The sequence below is a fragment of the Carassius carassius genome, chromosome 10 (genome assembly GCF_963082965.1).
Source record: "Carassius carassius chromosome 10, fCarCar2.1, whole genome shotgun sequence".
In the NCBI taxonomy this organism is placed as follows: Eukaryota; Metazoa; Chordata; class Actinopteri; order Cypriniformes; family Cyprinidae; genus Carassius; species Carassius carassius.
The window spans coordinates 7,681,426-7,701,902 of record NC_081764.1 but is presented as its reverse complement, the minus strand read 5'-3'; the positions used below and the strand labels follow the sequence as shown (position 1 = coordinate 7,701,902).

Here is a 20,477-nt window from a genome sequence, read left to right as displayed (position 1 = left end):
TTGTGTAGTTGGAAAATGACAAGAGATTGATTTCCATAAGTCTCATAAGCACAACTGACTATGTAAATAGGGCTGATTTCTTTATGGGGGTGGGGGAAAATAGCTTGGCACTCCATTTACATTATCAAATGACAGAATTTACATTCATGTTTTCCATTTACTATCAATCTGTAACGTAGACAGTTTTTCAAGCGGCCATAACTGTTAGAAGCACTACTCTAAAACGTTGCTTGGCCAGGCTGGTAGGAATACAGACTTTGTAGGAGCTCCATTAAACTCACAATGCAATACACTATATGCAAAAAAAAAAAAAAAAAAGATGATTATTCACATCCAACATTGATGACAGAATTGAGACATTTAGAAACACTCAAAATATACGTGGGTTACTGTTTGTTGAGCACAGTTTGTTTGAGAATCAATATGCTAATTAGCACTATGGCATGGCATGTGCCGCAAAGGGTTGTTTTTTATGACTGGTCATGAATATGTATCATGAATGGGTCATGAATATATATGAATGTTTACTGTAAACAACAGGATCCGAACACAGACTGGCACTGTGACGTGGGCAGTGTCATGGTTTGTTTGTAGTGTTTACAATTCACACAGGAAGTGAAGGCCACAAGAGACATGAGTCAAAAATTATTATTGAGGTACACTAGTCAAACTGTGTAAAGCATTAGAATTCAGATTAGCTAGAACAGACCTTATGAACATGCTGTTAGCATGCCGAAAGCCATCTAAAATGTGAGCAAATTCCAACAGATGTGTTTTGAAAGTGGCTGGACAATTAATTCACACTTACAAATAAAGACACGAAATTGCATTAGACACAAATTAAATAAATTAACCAAGTGCTAATGATTTAAAACAAGCAAACACATTAATTCATAATTAAACCAAGCGGCATTTACTGTATTTAAATAAATAAACAATTTATTATTAAATAAATAAATATTAAACCAACTGGAATTTGTTATAAATAAATAAACAAACAAACCACATGGCATTTTCTTTAAGTAAATAAATAAAACATTTAACCAAGTGTCATTTGAATAATAATAATAAAAAAAAGAAATTACATAAAATGTTTGTTGGGCTTTGAATTATAAACAACAGAATTGCTGTTTACAGACTAAAAGGAGTAACTAGAGTAAACTACCACACGTGTCCGAAATTTGCATATGGATGTACTGAAGTGAATGGATAAAAAACAATGTAACTTGAGGTGACTTTATATATCCACTAAAAATGAATTTGGGACCAAGTGGTTAAAAGTAATTATAAGAATGGCTTAAAAATGCAGTTTTGAGAAATGGTCTAGCATCATTTGTTTGCAAATTCCACTTGGTTTAATATTTAGCTATCTATTACAAAGAAACTAATTCAAAAGTCTGGCTAGAGTGTGTAAATGCTTTTTTAAGCACACACATATAGTTAAAACTGTGAGACGTACCGTTCAGCATCCACAGGGCTGGACTACTGCACTCTCTTGCCTGCAGGACAGACAGCAGGTAGAAAGATTGGTGGAAGAGAAGGCAGATAGAAAGGAGAGAAGGACAGACAGGGAAAAACATCAGTGAGAAATGAGGAAATCTACTGAAACTTTGAATCATCAGAGACTAGTGCTCCACATCCAGTTCCCAAAAAACTTATGTGGATTTTGTGCTAATTATCCAGCCAATATTGTGATAGCTTTATCTCCAGACAAATCAAATGGAGTTTTCTTTTCAGAGGAAGAACAAGGTAATGAGGGAGGGCACACGGAGAGAGGTCACTTTGAAACAACTGTTCATTACCCACTTCCTTTGAGTTTATTTTTACTCCGCCTTTAAATAATCTCGCGATAAGTTTTTGCCATCTTAAAAGGGCAAAATTCCCTTTATTAAACAAATAATAGCATATTTAAGAAAACTGTAATTGGGTTCAAATCGATTCGAGCAGATGCTCTAATTGCATTTAAACACTCTTCCTCCCTAACCCTGGATTCACAGCTTCTTAATTACTGGCCCTCCCCAGGCAAATCCCTCCGGCGGAGAGATGGAAAAATAAAAATAGTTTTGAGTTTTATAGCATATTGTTAAACTGACCTATAAACTTTTTTATTCAATATTAATGAAAACCCAGTGGAGGCAGGGAGGGTGAGGTGTTGAGGGAGCGTTACTAAACTCAGATTAGCCCAATCCCCCCGAGACTCCAATCCTGTCACTCATCTTCACCGACTTTCTCCCTCTCATCCATCCTTCACCTTTTTGCCGCTGAGAGGAGGGAGAGGCAAAAATGTGTTTCCTAAGAGAGGTGGAAAAGACACATCCTGATTAGAAGAACTATGGCCCGCTTGGCTTGTCTTTCTTACAGGCGCAGCAAAAGATGCACGTGCCAACTCATACAGGGCTTTCTTTCACACTGAGGGCCGGCGTGTGTGTGTGTGTGTGTGTGTGTGTGTGTGGCTTGGTGGCCTTCCTGAGGGCGTGCTGCAGTTGGAGCTTTCTGAATCAAGGTAACGGGTGAAAAGTCTACGCTACTGTAAACTCTCCACCCTCCCCCAATCTTTCACCAGGACGTTCAGAATTAAAAGAAGAAACAACCCCACCTAGAAACGCGTGCATTGTTTTTTTCTCTGCAAAACCTTCCCACAAATTACAAAGGAAAAGTTTGCAAAGAGAGCAAATGCTCGCTTTTCTCCATGGCCTGTGATTGTGCCAAACAAAATGCCAGGAGAGAAAGTGACATTCAGTGTTGACTAAAAAAAAAACAGCAGTTTGAAACTGATTAGACTCTTTATTTCATTGTTCTGAGCCTGACACCAGAGAGGAAACCAGAACAATCCATTCAACCATGTTTTCCTTTTTTTTCCTTTCTCTTTTTTTGCTCTCTGAATTTAGAAACACTAATTAGTTTTGCTCTCATAAACCCAACCTGAAAATGGCCAATTAGATAGTGTGAAGTAAGAGACGTGCTGAAGAAACAAGTGCTTGAAAAAAAAAAAAAGACAAAACCTCATCATCCTTCAATTACAGCTTTGCATGCACCGCAATGAAAGAGAAGAATAACATTTCACACTTTCCGTGCAGAACATATGCCGGTTTGGCGTTCAGTCGTTTCATGGGAAAAGGCTACATGGACCTACTGCAACATAATGGTGTTATGTAAATGAAACACGATAATGCTTCATCTGTATTGGTTGTTATTTGAGTCTCTTGGGGTGTATTGAGGTCACCATGCTAACCGAACCACCTGGCTAACCACAGCAGCAGCTGGGCTTTAGCGTAGCGACCAACCTGACCAATGCATTCCCCTAAACCACCTGCATTAATTTGGTATAGCAATTCCCCGTTTCAAGGGTACCTTCACGCAAATGACACACAAAAAAAGCTGCTTTTGTTTCCCAAAAGGATCTGTTTTGGTTTTCGTGCCAGGTGGCTTATTTTCATACAAAGGATGTCATAAAACATTAAAGATAAACTTGAGCAAAATTGTCTTCCGGATTTTTCGAGGCCAGTCCCTTGTGTTGACCAGGGTGAGTCTTTCATCAGTGTCAAAGCGAAGACTGATGGCCTGTCAAAAGAAAAAGCCCTCCTCCATTTCTGGCAGGCTCCTGGGCTGGGCAACATGGCTAAAAAAAGGGGTCTGGGCAAAGCGGCACTCTGTGCTTTTGCCGGGAATGAATTCTCAGATGCCGGGGTTGCTGCCAACGTCCTTGCAGCCAACGGCTGAGAGGGCAACAGAGTTCACGCTAACTACAGCTTGGACCTGCACTGAACATCTGCTCATGAATGAGCCGGCCGCCTACAAAAAAAGTATGAGGGCCTGCTGATGAAAAATTCAGCACTCTCTTTCTCCTGGCAAGCTTGTTTTGCGTCTATTCTCCTGAGCCCGACCCTGCAGAATCATATTAAGCGAATCTGCGTGCGCGCCGCAGAGTTTATCTGGAAGAACAGCTGGTGCTGAAAAGGGATCTGCTGCTTCAGGAGAGCTCAGGGACTTTTCCACGAAGATCTGCAAGCACTTAGACCATATGTCCTTGAAGAAGGAAAAAAAGGGTTAAACATTCAAGTAATATGCTGGGAGAGGTGGCTACATCTAGCAGATTACCTTAACTCTGATGGAGTGATAATAATGAAGATCATGTGATAACCTGTGTCAAGAGTCAATACGTGTATCGATACAACACTTTATTATTTTTTTTTTTTTAAACGTATTTTGATTTTGTTTTTCAGTTAAAATAAAAATGCTTTATGCTTAAAACAAGGCAAATTGCCAATGGTGTAAAAAAAAAATATATATATATATATATATATATATATATATATATATATATATATATATATTGCTTGTTGAGTAACAGTACACCCTTTAAAACCAGCAGGTTTTAAATATTTAATCTCAATATATATGTATTTGCTCAAAAACTGCTTAAAAGAGTGATGTTTTTCACAACTGTCTCCTAGAGAGCATTAACAAATCATTGACATTCGATCTGATTCAATATAATAGATAAATGAAGCACAGACTTGCTGAACCATCTTAGTCTTATTGCTCTCATAATCAAAAGCTACGAGACAAACATTGTAAAAATCAATCATACATCCTTATGGAAAGTTAATGGCGAAACACACAGCACATTAAAATCACTCTGATATTTACAAAGTATCACTATTTGCATCATTGCTTTAGGGCTGCACAGTACATGGGTGGATGCTTACTGTCCCAAGACAAAAAAGCCTACATTTTTGATATTCTAGTCTCTCAATGTTTCAAAAGAACCAAAGAGAAATAAAAATGGTTGACTTTAAAGACAAACTGCTCTGCCACTCCATCACAGTGCCCTCTCCCTGAAACTGCAATTTCCAGGTACAGATAATCATAGTCTCCACTTTACTTCTAAATTCCAGCTAAATATTAGATTTACATACATCCACCAAACCATTATGCCTACGGGGTCAGAGGTTTTCTTTGGAAATATATCACTGTGAATAATAGCAGGAGTTTAAGGAAGTGGTCAAACTGAAATAACCGATTACCTCACATTCAGCAATTTCACTTCTGTCTCTGGCCAGGATTGGTTCAGCTCAGCGAGCCATAAACTGTTTGTTTGTGTACAGTGTGGCATAGTAAAATGCGGAACAGAGGCTACAACGTTTGGTTTCCATGTTCGCAGATGGTTCAATGTGCAGTGGAACCTTTTAGAGGCATCAGCAAAAAACTGGGGAAGCATTAAAATAGGTAATACATGGCATTTGTTCCAACTTCCTTGATAGACTGAAGAACAGAAATTGCAACATTTGTCATAGAGAAATGCCATTCACGCCTTTAATATGCAAAATGTCTGGCTTTTTTTGAGCACAGCTGCGTTTTTTGTCACAATGCACCTTTAGATAAGTTTCCATGAAAAAGCCCCTTCTCAAAAAAGAAGGTGACGCTGCACTGGTCTAATGTTTATTTGATATTTAGCCCATTTGTTGCTAGACAAAACTATATTCTCCAAAATAGATATATTTTTACATTTTTCTGAATAAAACTGCAGTTATTGCCCATGCAAAACTTGCTACAATACAAATCAGTTTCTGAGAGGTTGTCAGGCCACTGTTAAAGGAATTCTTAAAGAAATTCAGTCATAATTTATTCACTTTTCTGTTCTACAAACCTGTATACTTCCTTTATTATGTGAAACACAACAGTAGTTTTAAAAAACAGCTTATTTTGTGTTCTACTGAAGGAAAAAAAAAGGTTTCAACTTCTCAGACAACGATATGCCTTGCTACAGCGTTCAAAAACATTTTAATAAAAATAACGGGCATGCAAATTCAATATTATTGCATTATTAAAACTCAGCATTGAGGTAAACGTTCAATAATCCATCCTATCAGATCTTAAACTGCGTTTTATCTTTTTAATACATCTAAATGTGTCCGTAGTAGGGAGTGAGAGAGGAAAAAATTGGTAAATATGACTGCTTAAATTTAATGCAAATATTGTTGACACAATGTAATTTAAGTTAGGTAGTGTGAATGAAATCCCTGCAGTCCTAATGAGAATCCTCGCTCACTGTAGACCTTGCTGAGATAGCCATAATGTATGGCTCCTCTTTTTTAATATAATAATTGTTACAGTTATTAAAGATGAATCTCATCAGAGGCAGGATGACAAAATAATTCATTACCAAATGCATGGCTTTAAATAGCTGCAAATTTAATTTTGCACAGAAAATATGTAGATGAATGGGATCTTTATTTCATAAATATTGGATTCAGTGTGCCTTTGGAAGACAGAAGACAGTTAAAAGTTAATAAATGACTCTAAAACCACAAATAATTCTTACCACATAATTTGACAAAGAAAAAAGGCAGCATTGTAGATCGAGTTTAAAGGTCCAGGTCAGCGAGAAGTACAGCTTGATAATGCGTTGCTTAATATGCCAACGTATAATTACTCCGATTATTGAGAGTTCCTGCTGTTTACTAAAGGCACAGAAACTTCCCAGCAAGCACTTGGCATCCCCTGTCCTCTCTCACACTCACACACAGCAGGATGTAAAGAGGAAAGCTTTATTAAGATCCTGAAGCCATAAAAGAGCACGGTGACTAACCGGCTACATTAGCGTCTAAAAGCCAAAGTTATTTAAACCTAATAAAACACTAATACATTGTTTGAGTGGAAGTTACAGTGAAGTTATCTTCACCTTAATAACATCACGGCCAGCCTGATGTTGTTTAGATCAATAAAGCCCATTACAAGAACAGGCCTCAACATAGATAACAGGGCTCAAGCACAGTGATGTAACACTCTATGGCATCTCAAAGAAGAAAGGAACCTTCTATTAAATAAAGAGGCCAATGGAAGGCCAATCATAAGGCATGGTAATCTGATAAGAGGCGGGTGTGAGTGTTTTTTAATACGTGCTGCGTTTAAATACACTGGGATGGTGGTTTGTGGCAGCCGTGTGGATGGTGAAGTTACACGTGAGGTGGCATTTGTTAATATTACGACCCTTCTTGGCCCCACCACGCCTTGTTCTGCATCTTATTGTGGGACCTTGAACTACCACAATATTATTATACAGACACTTTTCACTTTTCAAACATATACATTTATAAGATATTAGAATGTTCCTATTAAAAAGACAGTTCACCTCAAAATAAAAATTCTGTCATCATTTACTCACCATCATGTCATTCCAAACCTGAGTGACTTTCTGTCTTCTGTGGAACAAAAGAAAATATTTTGAGAAGTGTCTCAGAATTTCTTTTTTTTTCATCCATACAATGGCAGTCAATGGTAATGGTTTGGTCACTAACCATCTTCAGATTTTATTTTATTTTTTTCAACTATCCGTTTAATGTTGGAGGTGTCGCCTAGTAGTATCGTACATGTTTGGGATGTATATGGGTATGCTATCTTAAAATACATATATTACTGAATATGGTTAAAGTTGCTGTGCAATTAATTTACTCATAAACAAAAATTATAAATACACAATAATAAAAATATATCTAAATATAGTTTAACAAAAAATATTCTTTATTGAATAATATAACTTTTTTCTTTCATTATTTATATGATAAGTACACCTTATGTAGATGTTTTTTCTCAGATTTTATACACATTATCTCTAGTAATTCAAGAATATTGTGTTAATTCAACCAGTAGCTTGGATTTCGGGGCAGGACTCCCTGTTTGGCTGACCAATAGAAGATGAAGGGGAGTGTTCTGACAAATGTTAATGAGACAAACTGAGTTGAAATCAATTCAGAGGTGTCAATATGTGGCATGAAAGGATTTCTCATAGTTATACTGCACGTGAGTTTTTGCACAAGGGCCTATTTTCTGAGCTAGTCCACCAGGTGATGCTCTGACATCTTACTGTAATGTCTGACTCCTGATAGCCATTATAACACTCTAATGCACTTAAACAACATGGATACACAAATATTTCAAGTTCCAACACACATAAAATCAAGTAAATTCCTTTTTACAACACACAACATACCAAAATATCTCTAATTCAGACACCGTGCAGTAATGGGCGATAACGTTATCATCGTAGGAATGACAGAACAATGACATTCACCTTGCACAATATTGAACTCAAACAGTCCTGGGCAGAACAACCTGTCTGTACAAAGAAAACCACAGAATCTATTTTTTTTTTGTTTACCCAATTCTGTTTCTCAAGCTTGACTCCAGACAGCCTTTCAGAAAACAGTTTCAGTCTGGTCAACAGACAGGAAATGATGAAAAGCATAAATGGTTTAGAAAGGGTGAGCGAAAGAATGCGTGTGAACGTGAGGGTTCATAACAGGGTGTTATTTCTGGTGAGATGCAAACACAGGCCTGAGGATTGCAGGTCTCACAGACAAAACCACAGGAAAGACTGCTGTGATGTTACCTCTCACACCACACGCTCTGTGATAAGAAGAAAAAAAAAAGGAAAAAAAGATCTGTAATGCGGGGTTGAAAAGTCCCTTCATGGGGGTTTGTTTCACTGCTGTGTGTTTTAGAAGAAGGGGCCCGTCAGCACACAGCGCAAACAATAAACACTTCGTGATCTCAGTGTAAGGTCTATGCTACATGAGTGTTTTCAGTCTATCTTCGCAAACTCTCAACATCACACGTCTTGTTTTTTGTTTGTTGACATCTAACATTACGTATCTAACATACATGTTAAATACAAGCTAAAAACTTTTGTTAGCGAATTAAACATTAAATGCTACTTACTGTATCTAGTCAACAACATATGAAACGCCAGCTAAACAAAAATTTCCAGTTTTTTTATTGTTATTTCTATTATTATTTTTAGACTCTGAGGTTTGTTTTGATGTACCTGGGCTAATTTCAAAGAACAAAACCACACCGTAAAAACATCCTGTTAAATTAACTGTTAAAACTGGCAACTATGTTTGCCAGAAATTAAACATTAAAAAAAAATCAGCTTTTTACTGTAAAATCTACTAATAACCACTATAATAATAGGTGATAAAACAGAAAACCACACGATGAATCAGAGTTCACTGAAGGTGGACCCTCCATAAAAATGACAACAATCTTACATAGCTGGCACATAGAGTCATACACACAAAGACAAACCAACATCAGGGTATCACACACAATTCAATAAACGTGACACAAGACTAATGTACATCATTAATAAGAAAAATGAATAAAATAAATTTAAAAATCATATACGATTTGTCAGGCAGGGCCTCTTGGAATGCCATGTTAATGTTTTTGTACCATAAATTATAATGGTCATTTATTGTTTTTACTTTTAAAAAGCAGACATTTTACATATATTTTACAAAATTAAAATTTACAGTTAACAAGTTTTAACTGTAGTATTTTACGCACTTTTTTAAAATGAACAAACCTGAGCAAAAATTTACCTAAATTGATTTATTCAAATCATCACAACAATTTACACATTCTGCTTCGTGTTTAATAACCAAGGCCCAAATATTTAAGTACGGATGATGATTAATTTCGAATGTAGTTCAAAATGCTATTTTAGTTGGTTTAAAACCATTCAGGAGAGCATCAACTTCATCTGGATGCATGAGACTGAAATTTCCCCTTTTTTCTGCTTTAGTTTTTTTCCATTAGCAAAATGTGACCCCACTAAAAGCCACAAAACGTCAGGGCATTCTGAGATGGGTGCCATGTCTCTGCGTTGTGGTATGACTGGGCTGCCCACATATTGATTTACCCAACCTGAATTACCTTTCTGGCATCCCATGGGACGACCAAAAATCTCTGCGCAAATTTGCTCAGCCACTCCGCATGCAGAGGAAGAGTCAGTAACTTGAGAGCGAGCGGGTCCAAATGGATGCCTGTGAAGGTGACGATAGCAAATAATATCTCTGCAGAGATGATCGTCTTTGACAGTGTTATATTACTAAACGATAAATATACAGCACTGAGGAGGCGACAAAAAAGAGAGGGGAAAGCTGTCGCCAGCGGAGTACGAAAGCATAAATAAGGTCTTTTACCTTCGTCAGTTATCCGTCTTTTGACATGCAAGCTGAGCACACTGTAATTAACACGGAAAGAGATAATAGGGTCTCTACCCACTGATCAATCTGCCACATAGATCACCCATCTCTTTTACAATGCCACGTTAACATTTTTTTTTTTTTTTAAACCAGCCACAGATATTAGCCCTTTTTAATAGCTACTGTAGCTTGATACAACTTATAGGTTCACTAACATGCCTGTTTACATCCCTCTTTTCTGAATACAGCACATAAATACATCTATCATTGCAGAATGGTGTGACCCACAAGGCTGTATTGACTGACTGTTGGGTCTGTTAGATAATGGACTTAAAACACAGAAACGTGAATTGTGTTTACAAGAGTAGAAACTAAAGAGCCACAAGACAGAAATGCAACAACTCTACTCAGGAAGCATAAGCTGTAGTGTTTTGTGTTTGTGTGCGCGTGTGTGGGTGGGTGTACATTTGTGTGTATTTCTGTAACCCGACAGGGAGACAAACAGGCCTGTTGTTTGTTTGTGTTTCTCAACTCTGCACATGTTTGTCAGGTCTAGATCCACTTTCACAGATTTACTGTTCTTGTCCCCTCTGGCCTAGTGTACACTAGTGTTCTCAGAGACTGCTTTAATGGACAGATTCCTGTTCCTGCTCTCAAGGGGACAGGCATGAGCACGTCAGCTACATGAAGCTCTAGTGGAGCCGTAGCCTAGCAGTTAGTGCACATGCTCTCACACATTGGGGCGATGAATGTTTGAGCCTTGCTGGTGTAATTTTGAAAGCTGTTGCCCCTCTTCTTCGGGGCTCTTCCTAGTGTACCATTCAAATAAAATGTCAATAATAAACATGACTGATTAAAATGGCATTATACAAATATATATTTTAATTACATAAAGCATTTATATTAAATTACACAGTATTACTAAACCTTTCAAAAGTTTGGGTAGGATTTTTCTTAAATGTTTTTGGAAGAAGTCTCTTATGTTCATCAAGGCTGTATTTAAAATAAATAAATAAATGTTTTACATATTTTATGATATAATTTACTTCTGTTATGGCAAAGCTGAATTTTCAACAGCCGTTACTCCAGTCTTCAGTGTCACATGATCCATCAGAAATCATTCCTATTATTATCAATGTGTAAAAAACAAATTCTCAAAGGGCCTCCTCATATTTTTTACAGGATTTTATTTTATTTTTTCTAAAGAATGATACTTCAAAAGAAAAGATTTTATTTGAAATAGATTTTATATAATAGATATATATATATATTATGACAAAAGTCTTTACTACCAATTTTGATAAGTGTAATGCATCCTTACTGAATATATTAATTTATATATTTAATATTATAGAACCGAAACAGGTAGTTACAAAATTTTAGGCAAGAAAAAAATCATATTTTACAGTATGACCAATGTGTTGATATGACCAATACAATGTGGACCAATTCACAAACAAACACACATATTGAGTGGTTACAATGTATAATTAAGATACAGACTAGTATTTATGGATACACATTTGCAGCAAACTTATTTTCTGTGATATATACACATACATACAGTACACTACAGTTCAAAGGTTCAAGGTCAGTAATATTTTTTTAAACAAATATATACTGTTACAAGATTTCTGTTTCAAGTAAATTATGTTCTTTTAAACTTTCAATACATCAACAAATCCTAAAAAATAATACATATATATTAAAACATAAAAAAGAAATCAATACTGTTAAATTGCAATAATAATAATTGTTTTTAAAATAAATTCATAAAATGTTTTCAAATAAATTCCACCTTCTTGCATTAAAATACTTCTTTAAAAAATCTAACTGACCATAAACTATCAAAGTTTTCAACTTTTGTGAATATGAAAGAAAGGAAAAACACTATTCTGTAGGAATTCTGGATCCAATTAAATACACAAAATATGGCAAAAGTTATTACATCAAACACAATATCACCCACTAAAAGCAATCATAATGTAGTTTCACAAGGACAAATCATATCACCTTGATTCAAAGCAGCATATATCCATACCCAAAGTCTGCCCTCTCAGCTCAAACTTCCGAGCATTCATCATTAGCACGAGGCTAAATGGTCAATGGGCCACTTCCCCTATTTAGACAAGCGATCCATGAATAAAAAGTAGATCCAGTGTGTCATTGCGTTTTTAGGCCATTAACCTTATATTATTAGATGGAGGATGTTAATGTCAAAGTCACTTGGTCTCTGATTTGTTTTTTGTTTTCATGAATAGATTTCAAAGTGCTTCTCTTAAAACAACAACAACAACAACAGTTACACTCACTATTCTCATTTTCTAAGAAAAACACTGATATGACATGAAGGAGGTTTTAGGGGAAAAAAAGGGTATTTCTGATTTACATTGGCCTGATGATAATTTTTATGGTTTGTAAATTACAAACACCTCAAATGACTATGGGTGGCACATGCTAACTGCTGATACAATGATATACAGCAGACTGATGACTGATTCTGCTTGTGGGACTGCGTTTGGTTCACTGCGGTGACGAGAGAGGTAAAGGGCCCCAAAAAACCCGACACATGACCTTTCTACATAACTGACACAATTATACACCCCCCACAATCACACACCCTCGACTGTCCTTCCCATCTGTTCTCTTTCGCAGTGACCTGCGCTGCTCTCATCTCTCTGCCCAGACAGGAAACAGCGTTGAGAGCGTGCTAATGGGTCCAGCCCAAAATCCAGACCAGCTTCACAATAAAGGCCACCACCCCGAGCTCCAGCCTGCCCCTGTCAGACCCAAGCAGAGGGAGCACTTCATGTGTGAAACCGCATCTTTAACTAGCATCATCACACTGTAAATAAATGCTTTCTCTTTTATTTGCTCTTTTTCTCTCGCTCTCTACTTCCGTCAACTGTCACAGCCTATGCCTACAATCAACTTAAAGTCCAAACAGGAAAGTGAAAAGAGAGAGAGAGATAGGGGATATGGGGCATTCATTTGCTACTCGCTGCAAGTTGCTCTGCTGTTTCCTACACACACACACTGGGCCAGCTGCCTGGGACTCCATCCCGGACTTATGATCTTTTCCTGATACTCACCATTACGACATCGGCCCACAGCCAGCCAGCCACCTAGCAAACAGGAAGTTAGGAAGCTAGGTGTAACTGAAAGCTTTTGTGAGAGCGGGAGAGTGAATAAGACTGCAGTGAATAAACTCCACTAAAGTATGTCTGTATTGTGTTATAATCTAACACACCCAAGGAAAAAAAAAAATCACAAATGAGATCTCTTGAAAAACAGAACCAATATACTTAGTGTGAAGACAGAAACATCTGAGGCAAAGTTGTTGCTTAAATGTCATATGGACCAAAACCCCTGAGATTTTTTTTAAAGACAACCTTCTGTGGTCTAATAAAATTTTTCATTGTTACAAAAATCATTGATCATCTGGAATAGAAAACAATAGAAAATGTGATACTAATTAAATGTTTCAGCAGTACTGACCTTTTTTAAAAGATATATTAAAAAATGTATATAAGCAGATTTATTTATCAATCATCTGGGGTCTTACTAAGGAAAAGTGAAATTAAATGAGAAAATAAAATATGGGGAACAAACTTGCTGCAACAACAAGGGTGCACAAAGGCATTCCTAAAACAGCTCTGGTGGACATATCCAGCAGTGAGACCCCCTGCATTAGCCTGTGGTGTGTGTTACACAGAGGCAATTAAGACAGGATACTAATCTAATGAACTTCTAAGTGTGTGTGTGCTGTGTTAAGTGAGCCACTGCTAAATAAGGGTTGAGTTTCAGTCGCCTGGTCAGAGGGCTGCAGGCCAAATCTAAATGTGTGCTTATATGTCCGGCTCTGTGGATGCCAGTCAACGAGCAGATGCTTGAAAAAAAAAAAACATCACACAGTACTTGCATTTCCATGCCTGTCGGGGTGGTCTTGAACTGTGTTTGAGTCTGCGAGGCTGTTGTTAATTGCAAAGCCTCAAATAAGCAAATGGCCAAAACACAATTCACTCTTCTCAATTCACTAAACAGCATTTTTCTGCCCAACTGACTGATGGGCAATGGTATAATTACAATAATTTGCTTCATATATTTGTCCTACAAATCCAAGAGGATAATTTTATTACTCAAGGGTTGATCTTTTTTAGCTTAGGAGACTTATTTGAGTTATGATTCAATCGAAGTTTGACTTCGAAAAATTCAGATGTTGCTCCTAGAAAGCTAAAATATTAATGTTTACAGGATAGAGCAGATATTTGGTTTTTCGAGTTCATATTGAAATCTCGGATCATTGATTGCAAACAAATATGTTAACAAATCTGAGAAAAGTTTGAAACATTGTTGAAATTTATTTTTGAAACTCTAGAGCAGTGACACCTCAAATGGGGGACAGGGCATCAAATGAAAAAAAAAACTCTCAATAAATGTTATTTTTATTGAAAAAATAGCATCAGAATTTTGATTCTTATAGAAATCACAAAATAAGTTGTATCAACAATACAATTTTATGTTAATAAAAAAGTTTGAAAACAATCAGAATTGTCATAACTGCAGAATGAATTACGAGAAGAAACATATTGGCCAAAACAGGGGTGCCAAAAAAAATTAAATTCAAAAAGATTGAGAACCAATGCTCTAGAGGAAATACTGTATGTGTGAGATTTCTGGGGTGTTTATTCAGAGAAAAGCCTGATTATCAGGTGTCAAAAGTCACTTTCTATTTCCATTGTGAATGACAAATAAAGAGATCTCATTTGCAATTTCTTCTTCCTATACATTTAAATTTGCTTCTGATGAGCATCAAGGTCCAATTTAATACTTCTCTCTATCACATCACAATCAGCTGAACAAGGAATCATCGTCAGCAATGTGAGATGTTAATCACCGATGGTGGGAATAGATGGAGATGTCTTCGACTAGTCCAACTCAAGTGCAGGGATATGCTGAGACAGTCCAAAGTTTATTACCCACAAAAGATGATGAGGAGATTGTAACATTTCTATTATTGTTTCTTCAAATTAACCTTCAACTGGAAAAACAAATGGTTTGGCGACATCTCTATTTTGTGAGCTATTATTTATGCCTCCCCACATACACATATATGCATACTATCATTTTGTTTAGTGAATTGTCTGAGATACAAAGAATGTAACAACACATAAGACGTCACAGCGTAAAAAAAAAAAACTAAAATGATCCTAGCTGCATTTAATGTCACTTCTTGTGTTTATTACATCTTTATGATAATTTGTTGTATTCCTCATTTGTAAGTTACTGAATTAATAAATGTAAATGTAAGATGTAAGAGTAAAGCTTCTGAACATACAATTTACAATAAATTATGGTCCAAGTCAAAAGAGCCCACCACCAATTCACAATGTAAGTCTATGAGATATATGTTGAGCCATTTTATAGTGTGGCAGACAAATACAAAACTCTTCTCTTCAACATCCACACTAAGGAATCAGTCTTTTGAGCCAAAATCGGTAGTCTAAATGACTAAATGACTTGTTAATGAATCAAACTGAACCCAAAGTTTGGTTCTTGAATTCGACTCAATGAATCAATTTCAAATTAACAGCTCACTGCACAGGAAGTTTAATTTTGTAATGTGTTTTTTTTGTGATGTATATTTTGGCTTGTACCTCACATAATCTTATCGTATGAATTCAGAATACCTGAATCAAAGTGTATGACTCATATGAACCATGTTTTTGATACTTTCACCTTGCGTTGCATCCTTTTTGAAACTCGAAAGTGCCAGCCCCCATGTGAACTACGTGCATGGAAAAGAACTAGTACAATGAAAAAATGAAGTCATACAAGTTTGGAACAACATAAAGGTAAAAGATGTAAATGAGTAAATGATGACAATTGTCATTTTTGCATGCACTATTCCTTTAAATATGATAATGTATGGAGGAACGGACCTGGAGCTGGTGGGCAAATGCACCATCAGCAGTTGTGCAAGTAAAATAAGGACGAGAGGAAGAGATAGACAGAGTGTACTTAGACACCTAAGTACATTCTCTTTTGCTGGCACAGAACAATGATTCACGCCATTGCACGCTGTATCCCTTAAATGAGGCATTATGTACAGTGGCTATCATTACGGCAGGAAACGCATTTCATTACTATCCTTCTGTTTTCCTCTATTCATCCTCCACTTCACATTGTATCAGAGCAGGCGGAAGGTCCCCCACCAAGACAGGCTGCAAAATAACAACTGTCACCTTCAGCACAATTCATTAAAGCAATTTAATGTTGCCGCCCTCCAATGTAATTTTTATAATTGAAATTTAATTCTCCTACAATATTTTCTTTTTTTAAGAAGGAGGGGGTTAATTGACATTTGTGGTAATTAATTGCCAGGCGGAGAGATGTTTATTAAATGTTTGTTTTTAAGTTAAAAACAAAAAGTGACACAGAGAGCAGAATAAAGGGGCAACGTGCTGAGATGATCTCATTATCACGGCCTTCCTTCCTGTGGATGAAAGTAAAAGGAGAGGGATGGAAGGAGCAACTTCACTTCACAGTCAGAGATTTAAAGGGATAGTTCACCCAAAAATGAAAGTTATGTCATTAATAACTCACCCTCATGTCGTTCCAAACCAGTAAGACCTCCATTTATCTTCGGAACACAGTTTAAGATATTTTAGATTTAGTCCGAGAGCTCTCAGCTCTCAGAACCGGATATCACTAAACTGCTTTGTTTTGAACTCTCTCACAACAGACACGGAAGAGAAGACAATGCTGAATAAAGTCGTATTTTTTGCTATTTTTGGAACAAAATGTATTTTCGATGCTTCAAAATATTCTAACTGACCCTCTGATGTCACATGGACTACTTTGATGATGTTTTTATTACCTTTCTGGACATGGACAGTATACCGTTCACACAGTTTCAATGGAGGGACTGAGAGCTCTCGAATCTAAAATATCTTAAACTATGTTCCGAAGATAAATGGAGGTCTTATTGGGTTGGAACGACATGAGCGTGAGTTATTAATGTCATAATTTTCATTTTTGGGGGAACTATCCCTTTAATTGTGCAAGGATTCCATTACCTCGGCACAAATGTCATATTTGCTTCTAATTGGGGCAAAGGCGGGGACTGGCACCGTGCCAGATTTATGGCACAGAAGTGTTCTGTCAGTTGCAAATATAAAAGCATTCTCATACAAAGCTGCAAAGTGAAGAAGACAGGAAGTCATTGACAGAAATACATAAGTGTGAAGGGACAGCAACCCTCTACACTGTGAGTAAAGCACTTGCATAAGTGACTATATCATCACTCTGGGCTACCAAATAATGTATATCATTAGCCATTTGCTAATAAACTCTTAGATTTTACTCACCGATGTGTGTTAGAGGCTAATTACAAGTTTAGCATAGATAAATTTTCACTCGCTGAACAATCTGAGAGCTTGAGAGTTTCTATTGCAATTCAGCTCAATGGATGTCATTCCTTTCAAAATAATGGAGTTCATTTAGAATTATTCAGCTTTTAAGAACAAGCAGAAGAAGTGACCGTTTCTCTGGTATTAGGCGGAACTAATGCGCAAACTGCAATCTCATTGGCTGGTGCTCATCTATTATCATCCCCATTTTGATTTCAGCAAATCACTAAGAGCGAACACTGACACCGTGATTAATATTTATGAACCCAGCACCTCATCAATCCTTAATACATTTTGTAAGTATAGTACTACAATTATTAATTTAATAATAATTACTATAATTTATTTTTTACAGAAACCCTGAATGACCAACAATATCTTAAGCATCACAACGAGTTCTAAGATCAGTTAAAATGAAAATATGCATTTATACATGGTTACCAATTATTAGTTCTAATCCTTATCAGTTCTATCATTAAAAAGTTCTATCATTAAATAGTGCTTAATTATTATAATATCATAATATAATGCTTGACGGACTGATTAAGAAGCTAAGATTTCAAAAGCTGTGCCATTTTACAAAGATAAGCTGATTTGGTGGAATCATACAATGGCATGTGAAAGTTTGGGAACCCCTTTTAGAATCTATGAAAACGTGAATAATTTGAACAAAATAACAGAGATCATACTAAATGCATGTTATTTTTTATTCATATTTTCACAGATTCTGCAAGGGGCTCCCAAACTTTTGCATGCCACTGTATACAGTCGTGGCCAAAAGTTTTGAGAATTACATAAATATTGGAAATTGGAAAAGTTGCTGCTTAAGTTTTTATAATAGCAATTTGCATATACTCCAGAATGTTATGAAGAGTGATCAGATGAATTGCATAGTCCTTCTTTGCCATGAAAATTAACTTAATCCCAAAAAAACCTTTCCACTGCATTTCATTGCTGTCATTAAAGGACCTGCAGAGGTCATTTCAGTAATCGTCTTGTTAACTCAGGTCAACTTAGTATTGTGGCTACTAAGATTGCACCTAAATCAACAATTTATAGGATCATCAAGAACTTTAAGGAAAGAGGTTCAATTCTTGTAAAGAAGGCTTCAGGGTGTCCAAGAAAGTCCAGCAAGCGCCAGGATCGTCTCCTAAAGAGGATTCAGCTGCGGGATCGGAGTGCCACCAGTGCAGAGCTTGCTCATGAATGGCAGCAGGCAGGTTTGAGCGCATCTGCACGCACAGTGAGGCGAAGACTTTTGGAAGATGGCCTGGTGTCAAGAAGGGCAGCAAAGAAGCCACTTCTCTCCAAAAAAAACATCAGGAACAGATTGATCTTCTGCAGAAAGTATAGTGAATGGACTGCTGAGGACTGGGGCAAAGTCATATTCTCCGATGAAGCCCCTTTCCGATTGTTTGGGGCATCTGGAAAAAGGCTTGTCCGGAGAAGAAAAGGTGAGCGCTACCATCAGTCCTGTGTCATGCCAACAGTAAAGCATCCTGACACCATTCATGTGTGGGGTTGCTTCTCATCCAAGGGAGTGGGCTCACTCACAATTCTGCCCAAAAACACAGCCATGAATAAAGAATGGTACCAAAACACCCTCCAACAGCAACTTCTTCCAACAATCCAACAACAGTTTGGTGAAGAACAATGCATTTTCCAGCACGATGGAGCACCGTGCCATAAGGCAAAAGTGATAACTAAGTGGCTCGGGGACCAGAATGTTGAAATTTTGGGTCCATGGCCTGGAAACTCCCCAGATCTTAATCCCATTGAGAACTTGTGGTCAATCCTCAAGAGGCGGGTGGACAAACAAAAACCCACTAATTCTGACAAGCTCCAAGAAGTGATTATGAAAGAATGGGTTGCTATCAGTCAGGATTTGGCCCAGAAGTTGACTGAGAGCATGCCTAGTCGAATTGCAGAGGTCCTGAAAAAGAAGGGCTAACACTGCAAATACTGACTCTTTGCATAAATGTCATGTAATTGTCGATAAAAGCCTTTGAAACGTATGACGTGCTTGTAATTATATTTCAGTACATCACAGAAACAACTGAAACAAAGATCTAAAAGCAGTTTAGCAGCAAACTTTTTGAAAACTAATATTTATGTAATTCTCAAAACTTTTGGCCACGACTGTATACACATACACACACACACACACACACACACACACACACACACATATATATATAGTTAACTACAACATTTACTAGCCTATTATGATTATATTGCCAAGGTGTGCTTAGAGAGTTGGACAATGACAACAATACCTCAAGCTACACTCAAATTGACCAGATATGAGTTGTTTCACAAAAAATAATTCAAGGAGATCACATACAGACTCTGTGGACATCTAGAGTTTCAGAAAACATCTCAACAAGGTCTCAAAAGTAGAGATTTCAGAATGAATTCAGAACATTTCTCATCAAATTTTTCCAAAGCACACTTACTAGTCCACACCGGCTTCATTTCTATCGAATTAAATTTATCGTAGGAACTCTTATGAGAAAATTCCAAATCAAAATTTGATAATTCAATAAAAACATGATAAAATCAAGTCTTCTGAAATATGAAACACTAACCAAAAGAAAGAAAAAAATGGTTGTATTCAGAGTAGAATACATACTGTTAATCCGTTTTACTACTATGCAAAAAAAAATAAAAAAATAAAGTGGCACAGCAGAAAATATACATTTGAATCGTTTCAAAGAAAAATTCTGAAGATAACATACCACAGTCACTTGTTTGGACGGGATTGATGTTCCATTGTTCCAATCAGAATTCAGAGAAGGAAACAAAGGGGCGGAACCATTGGATATGGTGCACCAAAACTCAATCTGAAATAGAAAATGAGAAAAAAAGACAAGAGAGAGACACAAGTGCATATTAACTTCAGCAAAATTACAAACAGGAATTGATACCATTCTCTAAAGGTGGGGGAAGTCCCTTAAATTCACTCAACCCACATAAACCTGGATGATGACTCAAATGAGAAAGGAAAAAGGCAAAAACGTGATGAAATCCAACCACAAATGCTTAATTTGGTGACAAATTAATTCCAGAACTG

General features: G+C 36.7%; 1 protein-coding gene across 7 annotated transcripts in view; it reads right to left on the bottom strand.

The window, feature by feature from the left end:
• LOC132151655 (forkhead box protein P1-B-like) overlaps positions 1-20,253 on the bottom strand; it is a 158,910-nt gene extending 138,657 nt beyond the window's left edge. For 2 of the 7 annotated variants that reach the window (XM_059559928.1, XM_059559931.1), the window contains exons 1-2: positions 20,143-20,250; positions 7,169-7,205 (exon numbers count right to left, since the gene is read on the bottom strand). The gene's annotated coding sequence lies outside the window, so the exon portion shown is untranslated. Of the gene's footprint in view, positions 1-1,459; positions 1,500-7,168; positions 7,206-20,142 lie in introns of all 7 variants that reach the window. The other 5 variants (XM_059559927.1, XM_059559930.1, XM_059559934.1 and 2 more) reach the window with 4 other exon arrangements.
• Positions 20,254-20,477: the final 224 nt, after the last annotated feature.